The sequence below is a fragment of the Ambystoma mexicanum genome, chromosome 9 (assembly GCF_040938575.1).
Source record: "Ambystoma mexicanum isolate Mex_15411 chromosome 9, UKY_AmexF1_1, whole genome shotgun sequence".
Lineage (NCBI taxonomy): Eukaryota > Metazoa > Chordata > Amphibia > Caudata > Ambystomatidae > Ambystoma > Ambystoma mexicanum.
Window position 1 is genome coordinate 1,148,507,659 of NC_090931.1, and position 25,167 is coordinate 1,148,532,825.

Here is a 25,167-nt window from a genome sequence, read left to right on the forward strand (position 1 = left end):
CTTAAGATTGAACCAACTGCGTTGTCTCAGACGTTTCCCCATGGACCATTAGCGATACCCCTGCTAAAGTGGAAGCTTTTACCAATAGGTCATGAACCCTTGATTGAAGGTTGGCTGCTCAGAAGCAACAGTCTGGAATCTGCAATATTGATCAGAGCACTAATAAATTGGAGCGGTCGGCATGGCTGAAGGCGGTACTATTTCCTGTTGATTAGTAACCTAAAGTCCTCAAGTGTTATGAAAACATTCTCCCCAGCGTCTGCCACTTCAATCCGACTAGTGAGGCCCTGCCCTCCCTAACAAATGCATCATTTTCATGCAAACAGAAAAACAGAATAACTGGAATGAGGTCTTTGTTGTGAAGTTCATAAAATGCATGTGGTACAATTGAAGGCCCATTTCTAAAATACACATCATTTGTTTGATCTGGGGACTTGAAATGCAGATGAAAATGCAGGTGGCATTGTCTGCGAGGGAACAGATGAGTTAGACACACATTTATTTAGGTGGAGTGTTTATCTTGGGAATGTTGCAAGAGGTGAGTGCACCATAAAATAACTCTTTGCAGAACTAACATTTAATTGAAAAAACAGTCTCTTCAAGTTCCTTTGTTAAATGGCTGAAATAAAAATGCAAATACAAAATTAAATGAGAGGATCAGGGTTAAATCTCGAACCCAGCACTCTTGGCTGCTCACTTCCCTCTATCCGAGATGGATGTCCATGAAAAAATAGAATGAGAAATGTCTGTGGGTAAAAAAAAGAAATAATTTGAATGAAAATGACTTTTGTTTTTTTTCTCCCGCAGTCATTTCTGGCAACCCGCTCATGCCCACCCCCTTACTTACCTTTTGGCAGCACACCTGGCTGTGTGCTGCCGACTCCACCATCCCTCTGCGATGCCGGTTCCCTTCACGTACGTGCATGGAAACTGGCACCAGAGGACCATTTTTCTTTTTTTCCTTTTTTTAATCTTCATTGTTTAGGGAGTGGGTGACACCTACGTAACCGCCAATGCCATTGTAGTGAACAAGATGTGGGGGACACACTGGCATCCCCCGCTCCCCTTTTTCACTATAATGGCACCGAATAGGACATTTGTTAGAAATGTTCGGCTGTTCGAAATGTTCATTCGTTCGAAAATTCGAACAAATATCCCATTCTTTTTTTAAAATTCTTTTATTTCTGCGGATACAATCAGAGATTAGTGTTCTAAGATTGAAACCACCAATACAATAACTGTTACATGTGCCAGAAGGCTTGTGTACCACAGAATTATGCACCCATGTGCATTGCGGTCAGTTCCTGCTTCAAACTCTTTTGAATAAAAACAAAATACTTAGGGGCACTATGATAGGCAACAACTTGCATGGCTGTATCAGGTGTAAGATTCTACTGGGGGAAATATAGTAGAAAACTGTGCCAATACAAGAGTCATGTCAGTCCATAAAAATAAAGAACTAACCAAAGGATGCTCTTAAGTACTGAGCTTCATTGAATTCAATCACATTATTTGACAAACCAGCATAACATATCATCCTCCAACAAGAAGACAAGGAAAAAGGTTTCTTCTTAAGCAATAAGCCTTGCGCATGGGGGGGCATTACCACTTAAGGAAATGCCCCAGGGCCCATAGTTACAGCCCCGAGCAAACCGAAGGTCTTAATGAAGTCCTCAGGGCATTATCTGAAGTGGTAATGCCCCCCCAGCGATGTGCTTATTGCTATTAGTACCTTGGCCCGTAAGACCGGGCTACCAAAAGCATTTCTTTTCTGTTGCAAAATGCTCCTGAGTTTTGCAAACAGAAAAAAAAGAAGAAAAAAAATGGCCACCAGCGAAGGCAAAACAAAATCAGTTTTCCCTTTCTATGGCGGGCATTGAAAACAATAAAATAAAAAGTAAACAAGCACAATGGCCACCATGGAAAGGCAGATGGGACTACAAGTAATTAATTCTCCCTTTCCATTGGGGACAGAAAAAAAGAAAAAAGGAAACAAAAACAATGGTCGCAATGGAATGGAGAGAAGGGACTACATGGTCCCTTCTTCCTTTACATGGCGGCCTGTGGCAGATCCGGAGCGGACACGCTGATGACAGAAGTGATTCCAGTGCGTCCGCTTCTGAAATGTAGGCAAGTGTGGGGGGAGGGGTGGATGAAAGGTGAGTGTGGGGAAGGGGTAGGTGGAGGAGTTAAAAGCACTTACCTCATTCCCAGGTGAGGGGAGATGGTGGCCGCTAGCCCTGAGGAGGCTCAGGGCAGAAGGATAAGCATCTGGTAATGCCTGTGTTCTGAGCCTCCCCATTGGCTGTGAGGCCACCACTTCCCCCTCGCAGGGTACTGATATGATACAACACCCCCACACATTATATTAATGCACCTGAGACCCTCTCCCTGTCCACATACTTGGCAGAAACAGATGAAAATGTGCACCTTGTTAGGACTGATTATCTATACTCTGGCCTGGTGGACAGATGTATAGAAGGCCATCCTATATAGTGACAGGAACAACTCTGGGAAGCTGTAGCCAAACCAGTTTAGGTAGCAGTGACAGGCGGTCTAAGATAAGTTCTTCAGAGGTGGTGAGCTTGTAAGGAGTCCACGATGAGGTAACGCAGTGGGAATCACAGATTACTCCTAGACAGGATGTATACAAATACAGTTATTTATTTATGGCCAAAACACACTATAGAAAAATGACTACAAGCAGGAAGACATATCACACAACACTATCAAACTAAATACATATATACATTCACTTTGTTATAGGGCATAATACACATCAGAAACTCCTGCAAAGGAAAGGTTACAATAGTATTATGCACCGATCATCCACAGAGATGATCCCTAACTAAAATTGTCCAGTCCTTGCTTGGGGCCTTTTGCCCAATAGTTCAAGTTACAGTTCCACAGAAGTGAGGAGGCATGAACAAATGCAGTTAGGGTCTCTGGGGAAAAGTGAAGGGTTCTTAGATTTAGGGTTCCAGTTAGACTAATTCTCAAAAGAAGCCCCAACAGTCAGATGTCTTGGGCAAGCAAGCAACGCAAAGCCTAAGGTGTTATAAATAAGCTTTATTATAAGCCCATTGACTTATAATGGGATGATAGTGGTAGGTTAGAAACTCTGTAGCTTAACCCTGTAATCCGATTCTTCCCCAGACTTGGCCAAACAAAGGAAGAGTGTTGATGGTGCTTTTCCCGACGAAAGTCGCAGTGCTCGATTCACAGGGGTTTCAGGTTCAAGCTGTTCTACGGTTGGTGTCTTTCACTGTTGCAAGGACTCTCATTTGAAGAAAGCAGAAAAACCCGATGCAGGACCCCTCTCAGGACTGGACTTGGATCAGGTAAGTTATTTCAAACGGTTGTCACTGCAGCAGGGTGGCCTAAAAAGGACTCAGTAGCCACGGTCAGACTTTCCCTCCTATCTCAAGTCCCCTCGAAGCTAGTATGCCGAAATGTCACAGGTTGTAATCTCGTAGGGCCAGCTGAGGATCCCTCGAGTTTCAGGCCAAAACTCTGTATGGTGACACCAGCAGTACGGTAGCCCAACAACGAAGCTGGTCAGCCACAGGACGGTTCCAGGGCACGTCCGAAGGCTTCCTTTGGTAGGGTACCAAGCAGTCGTCGGGAAACACTTGTGTACGAGCGCAATAGAAATAAAATATTGATATCAATATCAATGGATGGTCCCTCCACTCCAAAGGTTTGTAAGCGATATTCAATCAACACTACAGCTAAGTCAATGCCTAGTCTGGGATGCTGAGGAAAACCCTTATTGATGTATTTTTATGTCCAGTTCAGTACTCTGGATGACAACCTTTGTATAACACCCCCCTCTGAGAATCCCCCTGACCCCACTGAGCCAAGAAGTAGGTTTGTTTTGCAAATTAAAAGGTTTATTTGAAATATTAACAAGATATATATCACACTTTTATAATAAATTAATAATTGATATCACACTTATCGATATAATGTTGATCAACAATGGGTAATCTGGCACTAGCACACTTCTTTACAATCAATGAGGAGTTAGTATAGGATGGATAAGGTAGCAAAAATACTTTTATGGTTTCAAGGGAAAAGCAATGAGGAATAAAATGCAGTACAGAAATAACTTGATATGATTTTAGCAAAAGATAAGATAATCACTTTTTCTCTGGCAATTCACCCCGCCCCCTTTTTGCAATATAAGGAGATGGAAAGAGGAGCACACATTTCTCAGGAATGCAATCAAATACAATACGAAATTCAGTTCCCCCCCCAGCAAGCTTAGAGGAAAACAGGTAGAAGTTTGAAACACAGGCCCAAAATGCTTTGAATGTGATGACAATGAAGTGAGAAATGTGCTAAAATGCTTTTAATTCCCTCTAGAGATTTGGGGTGGGTGATATCTATTTTATATTAGTTCATGCTCACTTTAGCAATGCTCTATGAATGATTGTCAGGTTGCACACGAATTTCAGCAAGCAAAGCAAGGACAAATAGTTGTACACGTGGCTGAAATTGAGCAAAATGTCAAATCGTGGCAAATTTAGACACATGCGTCGAGCGCGATTACGGAGGCACTATAAGGGGTAGGAAGTCGGTTCTAGGCTCGTTGGAAATCTTAGAATCTTAGCTTTAAGATGACAGTTAAAACTCGCTCATAGCACAAACGGTTTCGGAGATACGGCCGATTCTGTGAAGGTAGTTTTTCGGATTTGAAATTTTAAAGCTCAGAATGACAGATGACAGTTTTCAGTTTTAAAGATGACAGAATGACACGATTCTAGGAGGCAGTTCTAATAGGCTAAAATAGTTTGAATTAGATTATTTTACCTAAGAGATTGGTTCTGCACAGTTCTGCTAGGTACTCACAATATAAATTTGAAATAGGCCTCGTCACAGATCTGGTCAACACGTCCAGCGGCAATTATCTCTGCTCGGCGGGTCAATCAGGTACCGGTTCTGTGCACAGCAATCCGGATCTCTGGTTCTGCTCACAGCGGTCTGGATCTGGTCTGCGGTTCTGGCAAAAGTTCTTGGCAAAGAATTCAAACAGCTCGCCCGGCTGTTGAATAGTTTGGTTAGGTTTGCTGGATTCTTAAAGGACTGCTGAGAATACTTTTGCTTGCAGTGGGCCTTCTAGGTTCAAAGTTCTGTAGTCTATGGGTCTCTGGTTCTGGTCTCTGTCTGGATGGGATGTCGGCCGTCAAAATGCTCTGCAGATATGGAAAATGAATGTCTCTACCTGTCCCAGCAGTTTCTTTTTATGTGTTTTGGAAGTGGGTGTGTGCGTGGCATAACTGAGCCTGCCCCTTTCTACTTGTCATTGGCCCAGTTCTCCCCTCTCCCTTGATTGGGGAGCTGGGTTGGGTGTCATCTTTATGGCTTACAGAAAGACTCTCCTCTTGTCAATGTGCACACAAATCTATTTCTGATCCAAATACATATTTCCCAGATACACAATTTGTTGAAATTACATGTACACATTATATATTCCTTATGGTCCATGCTTGTCCGCCTCTGATCTTCCTGGGGGCTTGCATTCAAAAATGACAACATTTTGCGCTTTTTGGTCGGTTTACCGATATCGGACATTTACCAAAAATTACACAAATGTGCGCAAGGAGTATGGACATTAATTGATGAAGTGTCAGATTTTTAACATGCAGACATTTGGAGTAAGACCCTATTTTCCGCTTGCAAACCCCCAGAATACAGCACAGGGTCCTAACACCTCTTAAAATGTGCACAGAAAAATCCCAAGAATAATGATATTATTTATATAATTTTGACCAGTCCGCACTATGAGTTATCTATCTTTTTAAAATTATGCCCTGGTCAAAAATGGGTGTGGCTTCCCACATCACATGGTGGAATAACTGGTTTATCCACTTCCCCCAAGCTCAGCTTGGTAGCAGAGGCACTGCCCCTCCCAGTTTCCCCCAAGAGGAAGCCATTTTACGACCCCCGCAATATAACATTTGCCTGAGCCCAGGACAGGGCTTTGTTCAACCTCCTGCAGTCTGCAGGTACCCCTCCCTTAATTCAATCAGAGAGGTGTAATCTCCTTTTGGTGGGGAAGCAGGAGGCAGCCAGGCCTGGGAATGCAGTTTGATCAAGTTTCAACTCCTGTCGGGGGTTGTTGTCAGGCAGAATTCAGCTAAATGTCACTTAGGTCCCAGTTTAAATCAAACTTACAAGTTTTACATATACATTAAATAATTACTTCCTTCAAGTCATTTCAGAATATAGTTTTACATTGTATCCACCTCTTAGCAAGTCTTTCCTTGGCCTGGTTTGGGTTCCTCTGTTCAGTTTTACACAAAAGTCTGGTGGTTTTAAAACGCCAGCTTTCTGATAGTGGTGAGTACCGGTATTGCATCCATTTTTGGGATCTGTCTTGAATTACTGCATTTCAATAGAGTGATCTTTTGCTTGATAGTATAGGACCCTTGCTTAACATTGCTTTGATGGCATCCTTACAGTAGAGTGGTGATGTGGAACCCCCCACAAGAAGGTTGTATCTTTGGAGTGGTCTTGTGCCAACTGCGCATTTCTCCAGGATTCTGGCATGAATGTGGGCGGCGATAGCTCATCCCCACATCTACCCAGTCTATTGATTCAACATGGGTCAAAACCCTTGACAAAGCCCCCCGCCCGACTGCGCTTTGATTCGAGTCGAGGGGAAGTCGGGTCCAAAGGATGTTTTGAGCCCTGTGCTGGTATGTCCGCATTATCTTCTTCCAATTCTGTAGATGGCACAGTTCAGCATCTTTTCCTCCACCCAGTTGGATCGATCGGTTCTCCTCGCCTGTCCTGATGGGAATATTGGGCGGTACCCCGGGCCCCTTGGGTCTCTGCTCCCGGTCCCCGGTCATCCTCCTTGGTCAGTCTCCATGGTTTCCTCTCTCCTAGGATGATAAAGCAAACGCGGCAATACCTATTCATAGACATTTGGGGCGGCATGTACATTTTATAACTCAATAGACATAGCATTCTTCTTTTGAAAAACACGATATAATTCAGAGACAGTCGCTTACAAGAGTCATAATATCTTAGAAACTATATGTGGGATATTTTAGGGTTGGAACTGAATTACTCTGGAGCGGCTCCTTATGGGATTCCAGAGGATTCCTCCAGTTGTTGCAGAGTGTGCCTAGGATGGCAACACTTTAGCTGATTAATATGGACCCACTTGTCTTCCCCTTCTGCCAAACTGCCTTTGGGGATGCAGATCTTGTATGCAACAGGTGAGATTTTGTCTATAATTTCAAACTGTCCCTTCCATGTAGGCAAACATTTTCGCTGTTGGGCCTGGTTCCTTTGGAAATTGTATAGATAGACGCGGTCCCCCACCTCATATACTTTCCTGGTGGTTTTCAGGTCGTAGTGGGTCTTCATGCTATCAGCTGATCTTGCTAGATTCCGCTGAGCATAGGCAAAAGCATGTTGGAGGTGTTTCCTTAAATTCTCCACATACTCATGAGTTGTGGAGGCATTTATCAACGTTTGCTCTTGGGTTCTGTAGAGCAAATGCTGGGGAAGCACCATCTTGTGTCCAGTCATCAACTCAAATGGTGACATTTAGTTGCAATTGAAGGGGTAGATCTGATGGCCATTAGGACCAGAGGTAGTCGGATATCCCAACTTGGCCCAGAATCTGCCACAAACTTTTTTAATATGCTCACAATGGTTCGGTTGTATCTCTCCACTGCTCCAGAAGAAGCTGGCCTGTAAGCAATGTGTAGCTTCCTTTCAACCCCCAGTATCTCCCCCAGTATCTCCCACATCTTTGTCATTACTTCACTGGTGAAGTGGCTACCTCTGTCTGACTCAATTCTTTGAGGTAGACCAAACCGAGAGAAGATGTGGTTTATCATTAGGGCAGCTGCAGTTTCTGCCTTGCAGTTTGGGGCTGGGAGACATTCCACCCATTTAGTAAATAAGCATGTCACGGTCAACATGTACTTATTTCCTCTAGACGAGCGAATTACAGGGCCTACAAAGTCGATTTGCAAATTTGACCATGGCAGTGTCATTTCCCTCTTTTGGAGAGGCGCATGGTGTGTGAGGGATGATGGCTGAAACTGTGCACACACAAGACACCCCTTCAAGTATTGGTCGAGGTCCTGCCCCATGTGTGGCCAGTATGCAATCTCTCTTAAGATCTCAAGTGTTGTGTGAAACCCCCTATGACCGGGGGTGGCCACATCATGGGCGTGACTTAACATCAGGCTTCGGAATGAGGTAGGGACCACCCACTGATCATGGCCAGCTTGGGATTTCCTTACCAACAAACCGTCTTGGATTTGGAAACTTTTTGGACATTTCATCAACACTCTTAGGTCCTCTTTCCCAATGTAATCGGTATCCGTCAGGGGAAAGTTATCAGGGTCCTCAATGTGTTGGTAAAACTTACAAATTATTGGATCCCCCTTCTGAGCTGTCATCAAATCAGCATCAGGGGTCTCCTTACTCCATTGTGCAGTTGAAAGATCATTGTGAGCATTTGTCTGGGACCTAGTGATAGCAGTGACCTGGATTTCCCCCAACAGGGAATCTATTTCTATTAGATCCCCTTGGATGACCCCGGTTTTGGCCAGCTGATCAGCTAAGTCATTTCCAGTTTTGTCTGGTCCCTCTACTTTGGAATGACCCTTGATCTTTTTCCAGTAGATGGTCATCCCATTCGATGTGACCAGATTATCAATATTTTGGATTAACTTCCCATGTTTCAAGGGTTTGTTATTAGCACATAACATGCCTCTGGTTTTCCAATTAACCAGGTGCTCCAAGAACCCGTTCCGTACATAATCCGAATCTGTGATTATGACCAGTTCGTGGAGTTGCTGTTGGACAGCAGTGAGGATGGCTTGATGCACAGCCATCAATTCTGTCACCTGACTACTTCGGGGACCAATTTTGTATCCAGCGGAGGGTTCTGGGAACTCATTCACCCATGCGTTCCCTATGCCGGCCACCAGTTCTTTTTCCCCGTTGTTCTCAACATGGTAAGAGCATCCATCCACATAGACAGTGGGCATTCCCTCACACTTGTCTTCTTCAAAGACCTTGTGTGGGGAATTAAGGTATGCCTCCATGTTGTCCTTGATTTTTAGACTTTCGTCCTCGAGACAGTTTTCTCTGGCACAATCATGCAAGTCAGCCAGATCTTGCGCGAGGGGACTCTTCTTGTTTTGGCCATATCTGACCTCAGGAAAGCCTTGCATTGACAGAATCCAGGAAGTAATTCGGGAATTACTCACATTTCCGGCCGGATTCTGTCACTTTGCAGATATTGCAGAGGCTGGTGTGGAGTCTCCACTATGATGTGTTCCCCCTGGATAAACGGGCGGTAATTCTTCAATGCCCACACCGTTGCCAGGAGTGCCTTCTCACAATCTTTGAATTTTTCCCCCACAGAGGATAAAGTTTTGGTCGCATAGGAGATTACTTTATTGACCTTGTCATGCTTTTGGTATAATACTGCCGTCAAACACGTATTAGAGAACCCTGTCTCCAGGAAGAAATCCTTGTTTCTGACAGGGTAAGCTAGGCAAGGCGCTTGTGAGAGGCTTCTCTTGAACTGTCTTACTGCCTCGGATTGTTCTGGACCCCATTCCCACTTGACCCCCCCTTCAAGAGATGAATCAGGGGTCTAGTGATTTCTGCGTAGCCTTCAATGAACTTTCTGCTGTAATTATTCAGCCCAAGGAGGCTCCTTAGTTCCCGCAGAGTTGTGGGGGATCCTTCAGTTTCTGGAGTGCTTCCACTTTCTTTTCCTGGGGACAGAGACCCTGAGGAGTAATCTCATGCCCCAAGAAATTAACACGGGTTCTACACCACTGTGCTATCTGAAAGGAAAGTTTTGCTCCGGCGGCCCTCAACTGTGTCAGAACATAACGGATCTCTGCTATGTGTTTCTCCACAGATGAACTTTTGATGAGGACATCATCTACATAAGCCAGGTTACCTCTCGCACCCAGGTCGGGCATGGCCTTGTGTAGGAAAATGTTGAATTCATTGTCGGAGTTGAGGTATCCGAAAGGAGTTCGGGTCCATGTGTACTGCTGGCCCCCAAAGGTAAAAGCCAGTTTGTATTGGTCCTCCCTACTGACAGGCACGGTCCAGTATCCATTGGTCAGGTCTATTGCTGTGAATACCTGTGACCCCTGGATCTGGGCCAGCCCTTGGTCAATGTAGGGCAGAGGCCATCGGGAAGTATGGACCAGTTTGTTGAGCTCCCTAAGGTCGGCGCAGTGTCTCCACTGGCCGTTTGGCTTCAATATTCCCAGCACCGGATTATTGAAGGTGCTGTGTACTGGACGGATTATTCCCCGGGACTCAATGTTCTTAATTATTTCAGTAAGGGACTCCATGGATGCGAGAGGCAAACGATATTGCTTCACAAACACTGGAGTCATGCCAGGGTCCGTGGGAATTGTTGTTGTGTAGATGTCGGTGCGACCACAGTCATATGAGTCTACCGCAAAGAGATCTTGGAAATCCAAGAAAACTTGTTTCAACTTTTGCTTCTGTTCCAGAGTCACACAGGCATCAGCTAGGTTGACTCTCTCTTCCACCATCTGCCTGAAGCCTGGAAAGACTTCTGGTTTTGAAACTCAGCGGCCTCCTCCAGCTGGGTGGAGAAGTCCCTGGTCAGAGTGCTGATTTGGACCGGAGGCTTCAGGTGGGAAAGGCAGCCGTCATGGACCTGGAAAATCACCTCATCCCCTCTGAAGTCACAAGTCACATCTTCCTTATCATAAGGGCAAGAAGTGTACACCAGGAAGTTCCCCCCATGCCGGATGAAAATTCTGTCTGGTGTTGTATTGTCCTCACTGTCACTGTCAAAACAGTCCTTGGGGATCGGTCCTAACAGTTCATTTCCTAAATCAATAGAGAAATGTCGGTCATCAACCGCCATTCCAATGATGGTGCCTGCGGCTAGAGTAATACTCTGTAAGTCGCTGTTATCCACCTCTATTGGAATGGTGTCATGTTCCATGTTGACTAATGGAGTTGGGTTTACCCCCAACCCTTGCTGTTGGAGAGAAGCATTTAGATGTATATAAGCATCAGGGTTTTTCAATTTTTCTCCTCTTTTAACTTTCACTTCCTGGGAGAATTGTTGGGTCCTTTCTGGGATGGTGACTTCCTCTTTAATCTGAATTTCAACTGCATAACGTAGCAATTGAGCTGACCTAAATGCTTTTTCTGAATCATCAAAGCCCATGGGATTATCCGCTAATCTGGACCAAGCTTTGAAGTTTATTAGGTCCAAACTAATGGCAAAGCGATTGAGAATGTCACTGCCTAAGTAAAAGGCGGCAGTGACGTCTCGCGCGACCCAACAATTATGGACTATGCTCTTGTTGCCAATGGAGATTTTGAGCATACACCTGCTTGGCAGGAGATGTTTGGAATTGGGTGTTTCCAGATCCATTTCCCTTTTGTCTATCAGTTTGAATGTGGGAATGGCTGGATCTTTTGGGAGTTGGCGGAACATGGCTTCGCTGATGAAGCTCTTACCGTTGTTCACACACACTCGAGCGAGAACAGAGTCCTTCCCATCATTCAACTGAACAGGGATGAACCACTGCTCTCCAATTTGCTGAATGTCAGCCAGGCTCTGAGCTGATTTCACATCTTTCTGGACTATAGGAGTGGGAGTGTCTGATTGTGGATTGGTAAAGAATTTCAGAGTGTTTCCTTCCAGTGAGGTTGATTTTCAGAAATAGAGAGGACCCCCCCTCACCAGTCTGTTGTCCTACTGCTATTACTGTCACGTCTGGAATTTGGTTGTTCTGGAAGTGAAATTCTACTTGGTCAGATTTTTGTTCAACATGTGGCAGGTGCCATTTAAACTAACATGGTTGACACTCTGTTTTAATTTTATTGGTCGGCTAGTCTGGCTCCAGAGGATCTTGTTTACGCAATCTATTAGGGGTGTCAACCTTCTCAGGAGGTCATTCCCTAGTAAACAAGGGGTGCCATCTGGAGTCACTACTATGACCGGATGTTTCACCTTGTGTCGCCCAATTTTGATGTCCAAATCTGCAGTCCCCTCGACAGGAATTTCCTTCCCGTCAAAGTTCTGCAGTTGTCCAGGAAGAGAGGTGAGAGGGATACTGTAATTCTCCCCCCTTCCTGCATTTAGTTCATCAAAGGCCCTTTTGGACGGAAGGGTATCTTGGGATCCAGTGTCCACCAGCGCCAAGATTGTACCCTGCCCCTGTACTTGTACCGGGGCATAGTATCTTCCCTCCTTCTCCTCAAGGGGGCACAGATAATGCACATTTTTGGACAACTGGTGGGCTAATTTTCTGGTTTTGGACATTGCTAGCAAAGAGATTTGGGCAGAATTCTGTGGAGAGCCTGGGGAATCTGAAAGAAAAAGTTGGCAACTGGAAATGGTTTCGGGTTCTGGGCCGCCCCCCCCCTTTTTGGAGGCAGTCATCAGGATGGGTTGGACCCATGGAATTTTGGTATTGTTGGTTCTGGGATGAGATGATGGGCGGCGGTAGCTCAGTCTCCACATCTACCCAGTCTGTTGATTCGGTTTTAGGTTCCCCTGTTTCCGGTTCTGGGCCGCCCCAGCCTTTTTGGAGGCAGTCATCAGGATGGGTTTGAACCAGGGATTTTGGTTTTGTTGGCTCTGGGATAGGATGATGGGCGGCGACAGCTCAATCCCCACATCTACCCAGTCTGGATTGGAATCTCTTGGGACCCATTTTTCCTTGGGAGGAGTTCCCCCATCTCTGAAGGAGAAGATCCTTTTCCCAGGATCCTCTGAGGATCCCTCTCCCTCAAATTGGAAGACCTGTACATCCTCCACAAAGTGGGTCTGTTTGGGCCCTTTGTTTCTCCTACCTCCTCTTTGCTCTTTGGGTGGCAGACTTTCAGGGGTAGGAGATTTTGGTTTCCGGTTCCTGGTTTTCCAGGGGCTGTTTACCAGTTGGGAAGGAAGCTTCCTCCAAGGCTTTACACCCCCCTTCCCCTTGTGCCTCCTCCCTGGGAACCGGTGGGTTATCGGGGTGCTGCCCCCGTCATTGTTCTGGAGCACCAGGCCCAAGGTTTGGGGAATTCTGCGGTGGCATGCTCATCTGAAGGTTCTGTTGAGCCCTCAGTGTGTGACCCAGATCCCGTGCCAAACTTTGGACCTGGCGCTCAAGTTGTGAAACCCGCTCAGGCTGATACGGGGCTCTATTTTCTCCCCTGGGCTGATCCCGGGAGGGGTAGCTATCCCTTCTCTGGTAATACCCCGGATTGGGAAGATTTGGGTACCCCTCTACCCTTGGCCTCCCCTCTCCCGGATTAGGTTGTCTGGGCTCAGGGAATTGGGGAAAGAAGGATGGATGAGTTTGGGGCTGGAATCCTTGTGGATACCTGGGGAAAAAGTTCGGCCCAGGGTTTGGTGAATTTCTGCCCTCCTGTGGGAAGTTTGGAGGGAAGTTCTCTGGGTTAGGTGCTTGACTGGATCCCCCCCCGTGGGCTGGGGGAGTCCACAAATAACCCAGGATTGGTCTGTTTCCCTTGTAGCAGGGACTTACATAATCAGGGGAGCGAGGGACCCCATTTGTGGGACTACCTCCTCGACTCCCTGTCTGTGACTCGCCCGAGGGCCTTCTAGGCTGTGAATTATTTGGTGCAGGCAGGTTTTTAGGCCCCCCCATCTCCAAGTCTAAAACGGGGGCAACCTTTACCTCCGCCACCTTGGCAGCAGCAGGGGTGCTGTTGGTTTTGGGGTTTTTCTGCGCATTACTTTTATTTTCTATGGGCTTCTGCACCTCATAGATCTGGGTTGCCTGTTCAATGACCCAGTCTAGTGACCTCTTCTCGTGAAAGTCTCTCACTAGCTGGGTCATGATGTATTTGGGCAGAGCATGGAAAAACGTATTGATGAACTCTCTGCTGTCCGTGCGCACCCTTCTGGTGGTCTGCGCAAAAGCACGCTTTAATTCTTGCACAAATTCTTGTGGGGCCTGATCCTCCCCACATTGTAAATTGTAGGCTGCCTTGCGAGTCTCTTGGGGATTTCTGTGAACAGAAAATTTTTTCAAGATGGCCGCCCTGTAGGTGGACCATCTTGAATGGTTTTGGTCCTCCAGCCCCGCAAAGAAACTGGAGTATTCTGGTGAGAAGGTGCACTTTACATATTGAATCCAGTTTTGGCTGTCCTTCAAATGGAAAGTCTCCATCATTTGCTCGTAAAGCTCCAAGTGTTCCCAAACAGAATACTTGGCGTTCTTGTGATAAGGCGTGATGACACTCCGTATTGCCTTTATTTGTTTCAATGGGTCCTTAAGCAAGGCCCTTTTTGCCTTATTGGCCTTTTTGGTTCGGGTCACCCTGGTCCATTCATCCTCTGACTCCGAAGCACTGCTCCCAGAGGTGCCCGTCTGATCTTCCAGGTTTTCCCGGATTCTGCGAGCCTGGGAATGGCTGGCAGAATGTGGGGACCTGGTCTCCTGTGTCCTGTAACGCTCAGAGGAGTCTTCAGATCCCTCCTTGTTGCCAGGATTTGATGGGTACCCCCCGCACTGACCTAACTGGGCAGAGGTTTTCAGGATGCCCTTAATGGGCCTACTCTCCTGGGGTTCCCCACTAATTTGCACTGTGCTTGGGTGCCCATACCCGGATGCCCGCCCCTCCATTCCTGGGTGGTACTGGCCTATGAGCCCCATACTTTTGGCTGGATAGTAATCTGCCATCCCTGTGGCCCTGTGCTCATGTGCGCCAGGGGACATGTGGTGGCAGAGTCCAGCGACTGAGAGAGATGACGGCCTCCGGTACTAGGGCTCCTGAGGCTATGCTCAGGCGTTTCCCTTTCCTAGCGAACTTCATCTCTGTCATCCCCTGCTCACTGTTGCAATGCAAGAGCCTGCGCTTTCAGTTCCTCAGTTAAGGCCTTACTAGACTCTATCAGTCTCTCCTGCATGGCTACCTGTTGCTGGAGCCTATCATTGTGCTGACAGAGAGCCTCATTTTCTCTCTGTGCCTCCATATTGGTCCTGGAGTACTGGGCCAGTCTCTGCTGCAGGAGGGTTACCTCCTGAGTCCCATCCCTACTGGCCTGCTCCTTTTTTGCCAGAGCCTCCTCCACCCTCCTGGTGTGATCTAGCAAGCCCTGATGCTCTTTTTGGAGGTCACCCAGCCCCTGGAGGGCCAAGTGATTTTCTTCAATTTTTCTTTTTAAATGGCAGACTTCCTGGCCTAAGGTATCTCTTTCCTAACCAAGAGCCTGCATTTGTGATGCCGGTCGTCCCTCTGCCTTTGAAAGGCACCAGCTTTCTGGCGTTCTTCAACAAACTCTGCCTGGGTATCCGGGACTTTCAAAATCAATGTATTGCTTTCCTCTTTCTCTCTGCCTAGTTGGATTTGCAGGGTGGCTACCTGCTCTGTGCATGCCCTGTTGAAATTGTTCTGTTGCTCCAGCTTTTTCTGGCTCGACAGTAAGGAGTCCAAACTGCCTTGGTGCTCCTTCTGCAAAGCCAGAATTCTGGTATCCTGGTCTGTCTTTTCCTGTTGCAGTATATCCATGTCCTCTTTTATTTTAATGATATACTGCCTACTATCATTTTCTGACTCCTGGCTCCTCTGCAGCCTCTGCTCAGAAGAGACCAGGTCAGATTGGGCATTTTCTAACGCCATCTGTTGCTTATTTGCCAGATATTGGCCTTCAGCACATTTGTCCTGCATGGCTCCCATATATAGATACAAATATGCCGCTATCCTGGCAATCTTATTGTGTTCCTCTTTGGCCTTAGAAGCTATATATAATTCACTCAGGGCCACATGTAATGGACCCTGATCTCTCCATATATCTGACCCTGTTTCAGTGAACTGTTGCACGATTGCCTGCAACCAGACCGTTTTGTCCTGATGAGTCCACTCACCTCTCACAAATAGCTTATGTAAGAAGTGCTCTCTGGCTATTTTGATGTCTACCAGTGTCGTCATTCTGGAGATATGAGTTCCTTCCAGACTTACCGAAGTTTGTATTTTATTTTGCAAAACAGACCGTTTCCTTAGAGCGTTCCTTTGAGGAGTGCTTTCACAGCGTAAAACAGCGTGGTGATCTAACCGGATACGTGTATCCGGTCAGTTGGCACACTGTATTAAGCTGCACAAATGGTAATTCTAACCCAGAATATCCCGGCTCCGAGCCCCCACTTTGTAAGTGATATTCAATCAACACTATAGCTAAGTCAATGCCTAGTCTGGGATGCTGAGGAAAACCCTTATTGATGTATTTTTATGTCCAGTTCAGTACTCTGGATGACAACCCTTGTATAACACCCCCCTCTTAGAATCCCCCTGACCCCACTGAGCCAAGAAGTAGGTTTGTTTTGCAAATTAAAAGGTTTATTTGAAAAATATATATCACACTTTTATAATAAATTCTACTATAAGGAGTAGGAAGTCTCGTTGGAAAGCTTAGAATCTTAGCTTTAAGATGACAGTTAAAACTCGCTCCTAGCACAAACGGTTCCGGAGATACGACCGATTTTGTGAAGGTAGTTTTTCGGATTTGAAATGTTAAAGCTCAGAATGACAGATGACAGTTTTCAGTTTTAAAGATGACAGAATGACACGATTCTAGGAGGCAGTTCTAATAGGCTAAAATAGTTTGAATTAGATTATTTTACCTAAGAGATTGGTTCTGCACAGTTCTGCTAGGTACTCACAATATAAATTTGAAATAGGCCTCGTCACGGATCTGATCAACACGTCCAGCGGCGGGTCTCTCTGCTCGGCGGGTCAATCAGGCACCGGTTCTGCTCACAGCGATCCGGATCTCTGGTTCTGTTCACAGCGGTCTGGGTCTGGTCTGCGGTTCCGGCAAAAGTTCTTGGCAAAGAATTCAAACAGCTTGCCCGGCTGTTGAATAGTTTGGTTAGGTTTGCTGGATTCTGAAGGCCTGCTGAGAATACCTTTGCTTGCAGTGGGCCTTCTAGGTTCAAAGTTCTGTAGTCTATGGGTCTCTGGTTCTGGTCTCTGTCTGGATGGGATGTCGGCCTTCAAAATGCTCTGCAAATATGGAAAATGAATGTCTCTACCTGTCCCAGCAGTTTCTTTTTATGTGTTTTGGAAGTGGGTGAGTGTCATGATCTCTGCTTCCAAAAGGTCAGGGTTTTCCCAACTCCCTTGGAAGCAGATCCATAACCCAGGTTCCGAGTGCCAACCAGTCCCAATTGGGACCTTTTTGGACCCAGTCCTGGCGCCAGTGGCACCAGGCTCATAAATATGCCCAGTCCCAGCGCTGGAAGCGCCGGGCTCATAATGCTTGGGTGGACTTACCTGCAGCAGACCATGCTGCTTACTTGCCTGCCAGTTGAGTCTCTGATCCTCTTCTGTTTGGAACTACTTTTCCTGTTGGGTGGGGCAGGAGCCACTCCCTAGATTCAGAACACTGGAACTCTTCTGGAAAGCAGGAACTCTTTTCTTACCTAGGCGTGGCTGTGGAAGGAGACACCTAAGCACTATAGGAGGCATTTAAACCACACCCGATGGATGAATCTTGCTTTGCGTTATTCTGCATCCTCAGCAGCAGAACGCTCATCGTGTCTTCTGCATCTGATCCTGGGCCTAAGGAAAAAGGCTTACCATTCTGAATCCAGTCTTCAGCAACACCTATAAAGACAAGAAAGAACAGGTTAGCATTACGGTCTTCAGTGACAGCTCTTCACTTACCTGGTCCATCGGCTGTCACCAACGCCTCGCGCTGCATTCCGGCATCTGAAAGACAAAGGCTTACCTACTCTTCGTGCGCTCTGGAGGTCTTCACACTGCATTCCGGCATCTGAAAGACAAAAGCTTACCAACTCTTCGCACGCTCTGGAGGCCTTCGGCGCTGTATCCCGCATCTGAAAGACAAAACAAGGTGCGTTTAAACACATTGGGGAACTTTAATACTCACGTGCCATTACTCCTTTCCACATCTAACCCAGTGGGTATTCCGGCACCCTGCAGCCGCCCCAAACTTGTACCTGCAAAATAAAAAGACAGTTAGAGCGCATCATGAAGCAGGCAACAAGCGCTTACTTACGTGCTTCCAGGCGCTTCTATTCATCACACGGGCTCCATCTTCAACTCACTTCAGCCCGCCATCCGCCATCGCCGGAACCCTGCAAAACAAGAGACATCATTACTTAAGACTTTAAAGTCATTAGAATTACTCGAAACTTACCGTTCGTGCAGTAAACGACGGACAGCAGTCCTCTGAAGTCAAGAGGCCTGCTCCCCTTATCCATGAAGAAACTGGTTACAGCACCCTGCCTCGAGGCAGATGGAGAGCACGGCGTTCACTTACCTAAGGTGAGAGCGTTAACCTTTGGGGTTCTACAGGAGAAGAGAAAGGGAAGAAGAGAGAGACATTCAATAACCCAGTTCATTAATCCCACATTTTCTATCTGCAGACATCTTACCCTTCGAGCCAGACATACAGTGCACAGAGGTCCAGCCCAAAGAGCCAGCCGTGTGTTACACATCACCTTTGAAGATACGGTATACGCCCAGTCAAGACCAGCGCCTCTACGGGAATCAGGTGAGCGTTACAGAACGCAAAGCCTACCACAAAACTCCCGTCCAGGCGCTATGGAAACCTCGGATACCGACCAGCTAGCCCAGTTACTTGGGGAACCCATGCAAAAAGGGGGTCTGAAAGGTCCTCTAACACAAAAGGAGCGGGAAAGGAGAAAACAGTTGCAATTATGCCTCTATTGCGGAAACTCAGGGCACTTTCTTCGAGACTGTCCGGTGAAACCTGCCAAGAAGGCAGTAGGAGCTGCAGTTACCAAAGTTACAAACTCTGAGCAGGGAAACGACCACGCCCGACAAGAATAGAGGTCCTCTTGCCGAGCGTGAAAACCAGTTCCGTGACCTCGCATTTCGTGATACCTATGGTCCTCATTAGCCCTGATAATCCGGATCGATTACATGCAATTGAAGCTTACGTCGACAGCGGTGCCATCGGCAATTATGTGGATCATGAAATGGTTTTGAGGATGAATCTAACTCTTTGTCCCAAGGCTGTAAAGGACGTCATTACTACGGTGGATGGTACGGAGATAGCCTCCGGGCCAGTAACGCATACCACTCAAGAAGTGACGCTAGTAAGTCAAGATGGACACCATGAGAAGATCGTGTTCGATGTGATCAAGGCCCCTCAGTTTCAGATTATTCTAGGAATACCTTGGTTAGAGAAACACAATCCTCTGATCGATTGGCGAGCAAGAACGGTCCAGTTTCCAGAATGTGTCTCTACTTGTCACCCTCCACCTGGTGTTGCACTGGCAGCAATTTCTTCAGAGACTCCCCAGTTACCTCCTGAATACCTAGAATACCAAGATGTTTTCCGGAAGGATCAGGCTAACTCCCTACCTCCTCATGGGTCTTATGACTGCCAGATCGACCTGATACCTCGATCTACTCCTCCTTGTAGTAGAATTTATGCCCTCACTGATCCTGAGAACCTTCACCTTCGACAATACCTGGATCAATACCTGGCAAATGGGTTTATTCGTCCTTCCAAGTCCCCTGCTTCTTCAGCTTTGTTCTTCGTTCCAAAAAAGGAAGGAGACCTTAGAACTTGTATAAATTATCGCTCCCTGAACCAGATCACCGTTAAGAATAGATATCCGTTACCTTTGATCCCTGAACTCCTGGACCAAGTCAGAAAAGCATGCATATATACAAAGCTGGATCTTAGAGGAGCTTACCACTTGGTACGAGTAAAAGAGGGCGATGAATGGAAGACGGCCTTCCGCACCAAGTATGGGCTATTTGAATATCAGGTCATGCCCTTCGGACTTTGTAATGCCCCGGCCGCCTTTCAATATTTTATGAACGATGTCCTCAGAGAGCTCATAGATGTGTGTGTTGTTGTTTACATTGACGACATCCTCGTTTATTCTTCATCGGAATCTGAACATCGGAAACACGTGAAAATGGTCCTCGAGAGATTGCGTCAACACAAACTTTTCGCTAAGTTGGAAAAATGTGTTTTCAACGTGACTGAAGTTGAATTCTTGGGATTCATATTATCACCTGGCGGAGTGCGTATGGATTCAAAGAAGGTCGATGCAGTTCTCAAATGGCCATCACCATCCTCCGTAAAAGGTGTGCAAAGCATGTTAGGCTTCGCTAACTTTTACCGCAGGTTTATCCCCGAATTCTCTCGAATAGTCCAGCCCATCACTGCCTTGTTAAAGAAAAACAAACGTTTTGAATGGTCTACCGAGGCGGAACAAGCTTTCCAGGATTTGAAGACTAAATTTATCTCTGCACCAATCTTAAAACACCCTCGCCCCGAGCTCCCCTACATCGTGGGAACTGATGCTTCAAGCCTTGCCATGGGGGCCGTTCTATCACAAAAGGACCCGGTAACCAATCAGTTGCATCCCGTGGCATTTTGGTCCCGCAAATTCTCGCCTCCTGAAATCAATTACACGATCACTGACAAGGAACTTCTGGCTATCAAGTCTGCCTTTAAGGCTTGGCGGCATTATCTGCTGGGGGCCCGACACACCGTTACTGTGATTACGGATCACCGAAACCTGCAATATTTGAAAACCACAAAAGCCCAATCCTCTAGACAACTCCGTTGGGCATTATTCTTTGCCGAGTTTGACTTCATAATTACCTATCGACCTGGTACAAAAAACGGTAAAGCTGATGCCCTTTCTCGGATGGGAGTGGAAGAACATTTGATCAACCCTAAACCTGTACCAATCATTCCCGAACAAAAAATTCTGGGTGTAATCGCCACAGAATCCATAGAGGAAGTTAAGGATAAAGCCAGGCAACTTGTAACTCCAGCAGACATACAGAATTGGCATCTGCAGGGAAAGGACTTTGCAGTAAAGGACAACTTATTGTATTTCCAAGAACGATTATACCTTCCCAGCACAGATTTACAGAAAAAAGTAATCTCTTGTTATCACGATTCTTTAATGGAAGGACATCCCGGTATAGCCAAGACCTCAGAAAAGATCAAGCGCTACTTCTGGTGGCCGTCTTGGAAAAAAGATATCAGAGACTTTATAATGTCCTGTGGAGTATGCACCCAAAACAAGAGTCAAAAGGAAAGACCAGCAGGCCTCTTACGCCCTATTGACATCCCACCTCGCCCTTGGCATACGCTTTCTATGGACTTCATCACCGATCTACCTCCATGCTCCGGATACAATACGATTCTAGTAATCGTGGACTTATTCTCCAAGATGGCGCATTTCATTTCGCTCAAAGGCTTGCCAACAGCAGCAACTCTGGCCCGAGAATTTCTCGAAAACATCGTCCGACTGCACGGTTTTCCTTCGGTTCTAATTTCGGATCGAGGTAGTCAATTTATTTCTCATTTTTGGCGAAGTTGCTGTCGGTCGGCTCAAATTGATGTGAGACTATCGACCAGTCACCACCCTCAGACCGACGGACAAACCGAGAGGACCAATCAAACACTGGAACAGTATTTACGCTGCATGCTGCAACAAACTGAAAAAACTTGGAAAGACATCCTTTGGATAGCCGAATATGCCTACAATAACTCTGTCCATTCGGGAACTGGGAAAACCCCGTTTTTTCTTTTGTACGGCAGTCACCCTCAAACCTCGGAGTTGGATCCCCTCCAAGATCTTGAAACACCAGCAGTAGACTACCTGCATTCTACAATCACCCAAGCCTTTAAGGAAGCTGTTTCTCACCTTCAAAGGGCTAAAGAACAATACAAGAAAGGAGCAGATCAACATCGGAAGGAACCCCTCAATATCAAGTAGGGGATCAAGTCTGGTTATCCACCAAATATCTACCTCTAAAAGGGCCACGCACATTCAACCCAAGATACCTTGGTCCCTATTCCATCACTACCATAGTAAACCCAGTAGCGGTCAAGTTGGACTTGCCCCCGCACATGAAGATACATCCGGTCTTCCACGTCTCTCTATTAAAACCCGTGCAACCTCAAACCCGACTAACCAAATCTCCAAAACCTATCCTAGTTGATGGAGAACTCGAGTTTGAAATCAAAAGCATTCTGGACTCCAAGATCTCCAAATCTAAACTATTCTACCTAATTGACTGGAAAGGCTACGGCCCCCAAGAGAGATCCTGGGAACCTGCTGAATATGTCCACGCTCCTCGCCTAATCAAAAGATTTCACCGAACATTTCCTGACAAGCCAAAACCCCCGGAGAAGCCCGGTTTGGGAGGGGCCTTGAGGGGGGGTACTGTCATGATCTCTGCTTCCAAAAGGTCAGGGTTTTCCCAACTCCCTTGGAAGCAGATCCATAACCCAGGTTCCGAGTGCCAACCAGTCCCAATTGGGACCTTTTGGACCCAGTCCTGGCGCCAGTGGCACCAGGCTCATAAATATGCCCAGTCCCAGCGCTGGAAGCGCCGGGCTCATAATGCTTGGGTGGACTTACCTGCAGCAGACCATGCTGCTTACTTGCCTGCCAGTTGAGTCTCTGATCCTCTTCTGTTTGGAACTACTTTTCCTGTTGGGTGGGGCAGGAGCCACTCCCTAGATTCAGAACACTGGAACTCTTCTGGAAAGCAGGAACTCTTTTCTTACCTAGGCGTGGCTGTGGAAGGAGACACCTAAGCACTATAGGAGGCATTTAAACCACACCCGATGGATGAATCTTGCTTTGCGTTATTCTGCATCCTCAGCAGCAGAACGCTCATCGTGTCTTCTGCATCTGATCCTGGGCCTAAGGAAAAAGGCTTACCATTCTGAATCCAGTCTTCAGCAACACCTATAAAGACAAGAAAGAACAGGTTAGCATTACGGTCTTCAGTGACAGCTCTTCACTTACCTGGTCCATCGGCTGTCACCAACACCTCGCGCTGCATTCCGGCATCTGAAAGACAAAGGCTTACCTACTCTTCGTGCGCTCTGGAGGTCTTCACACTGCATTCCGGCATCTGAAAGACAAAAGCTTACCAACTCTTCGCACGCTCTGGAGGCCTTCGGCGCTGCATCCCGCATCTGAAAGACAAAACAAGGTGCGTTTAAAGACATTGGGGAACTTTAATACTCACGTGCCATTACTCCTTTCCACATCTAACCCAGTGGGTATTCCGGCACCCTGCAGCCGCCCCAAACTTGTACCTGCAAAATAAAAAGACAGTTAGAGTGCATCATGAAGCAGGCAACAAGCGCTTACTTACGTGCTTCCAGGCGCTTCTATTCATCACACGGGCTCCATCTTCAACTCACTTCAGCCCGCCATCCGCCATCGCCGGAACCCTGCAAAACAAGAGACATCATTACTTAAGACTTTAAAGTCATTAGAATTACTCGAAACTTACCGTTCGTGCAGTAAACGACGGACAGCAGTCCTCTGAAGTCAAGAGGCCTGCTCCCCTTATCCAGTGAAGAAACTGGTTACAGCACCCTGCCTCGAGGCAGATGGAGAGCACGGCGTTCACTTACCTAAGGTGAGAGCGTTAACCTTTGGGGTTCTACAGGAGAAGAGAAAGGGAAAAAGAGAGAGACATTCAATAACCCAGTTCATTAATCCCACATTTTCTATCTGCAGACATCTTACCCTTCGAGCCAGACATACAGTGCACAGAGGTCCAGCCCAAAGAGCCAGCCGTGTGTTACACATCACCTTTGAAGATACGGTATACGCCCAGTCAAGACCGGCGCCTCTACGGGAATCAGGTGAGCGTTACAGTGTGTGCGTGGCATAACTGAGCCTGCCCCTCTCTACTTGTCATTGGCCCAGTTCTCCCCTCTCCCTTGATTGGGGAGCTGGGTTGGGTGTCATCTTTATGGCTTTCAGAAAGACACTCCCCTTGTCAATATGCACACAAATCTATTTCTGATCCAAATACATATTTCTCAGATACACAATTTGTTGAAATTACATGTACACATTATATATTCCTTATGGTCCATGCTTGTCCGCCTCTGATCTTCCTGGGGGCTTGCATTCAAAAATGACAAAATTTTGCGCTTTTTGGTCGGTTTACCAATATCGGACATTTACCAAAAATTACACAAATGTGCGCAAGGAGTATGGACATTAATTGATGAAGTGTCAGATTTTTAACATGCAGACATTTGGAGTAAGACCCTATTTTCCGCTAGCAACCCCCCAGCATACACCACAGGGTCCTAACACCTCTTAAAATGTGCACGGAAAAATCCCAAGAATAATGATATTATTTATATAATTTTGACCAGTCCGCACTATGAGTTATCTATCTTTTTAAAATTATGCCCTGGTCAAAAAGGGGTGTGGCTTCCCACATCACATGGTGGAATAACTGGTTTATCCACTTCGCCCAAGCTCAGCTTGCTAGCAGAGGCACTGCCCCTCCCAGTTTCTCCCAAGAGGAAGCCATTTTACGACCCCCCCCAATATAACATTTGCCTGAGCCCAGGACAGGGCTTTGTTCAACCTCCTGCAGTTGCAGGTACCCCTCCCTTAATTCAATCAGAGAGGTGTCATCTCCTTTTGGTGGGGAAGCAGGAGGCAGCCAGGCCTGGGAATGCAGTTTGATCAAGTTTCAACTCCTGTCGGGGTTGTTGTTAGGCAGAATTCAGCTAAATGTCACGTTAGTTCCCAGTTTAAATCAAACTTACAATTTTTACATATACATTAAATAATTACTTCCTTCAAGTCATTTCAGAATATAGTTTTACATTGTATCCACCTCTTAGCAAGTCTTTCCTTGGCCTGGTTTGGGTTCCTCTGTTCAGTTTTACACAAAAGTCTGGTGGTTTTAAAACGCCGGCTTTCTGATAGTGGTGAGTATCAGAATTGCATCCATTTTTGGGATCTGTCTTGAATTACTGCATTTCAATAGAGTGGTCTTTTGCTTGATAGTATAGGACCCTTGCTTAACATTGTTTTGATGGCATCCTTACAGTAGAGAGGTGATGTGGAACCCCCCACAAGAAGGTTGTATCTTTGGAGTGGTCTTGTGCCAACTGCGCAGTTCTCCTGGATTCTGGCATGAATGTGGGCGGCGATAGCTCATCCCCACATCTACCCAGTCTATTGATTCAACATGGGTCAAAACCCTTGACAGGTTGCAGCTTCTTCGCAGGACTATTAAAGATCACTAGCAAGACAGGGCTCCTCAAGGACAGTGGCATAAATTGGTTGCCAGGCCTCCTTCAGTCATGTCTCAGGTTTCTTTGTGGGTCTCACAGCTGGACAGGGTACT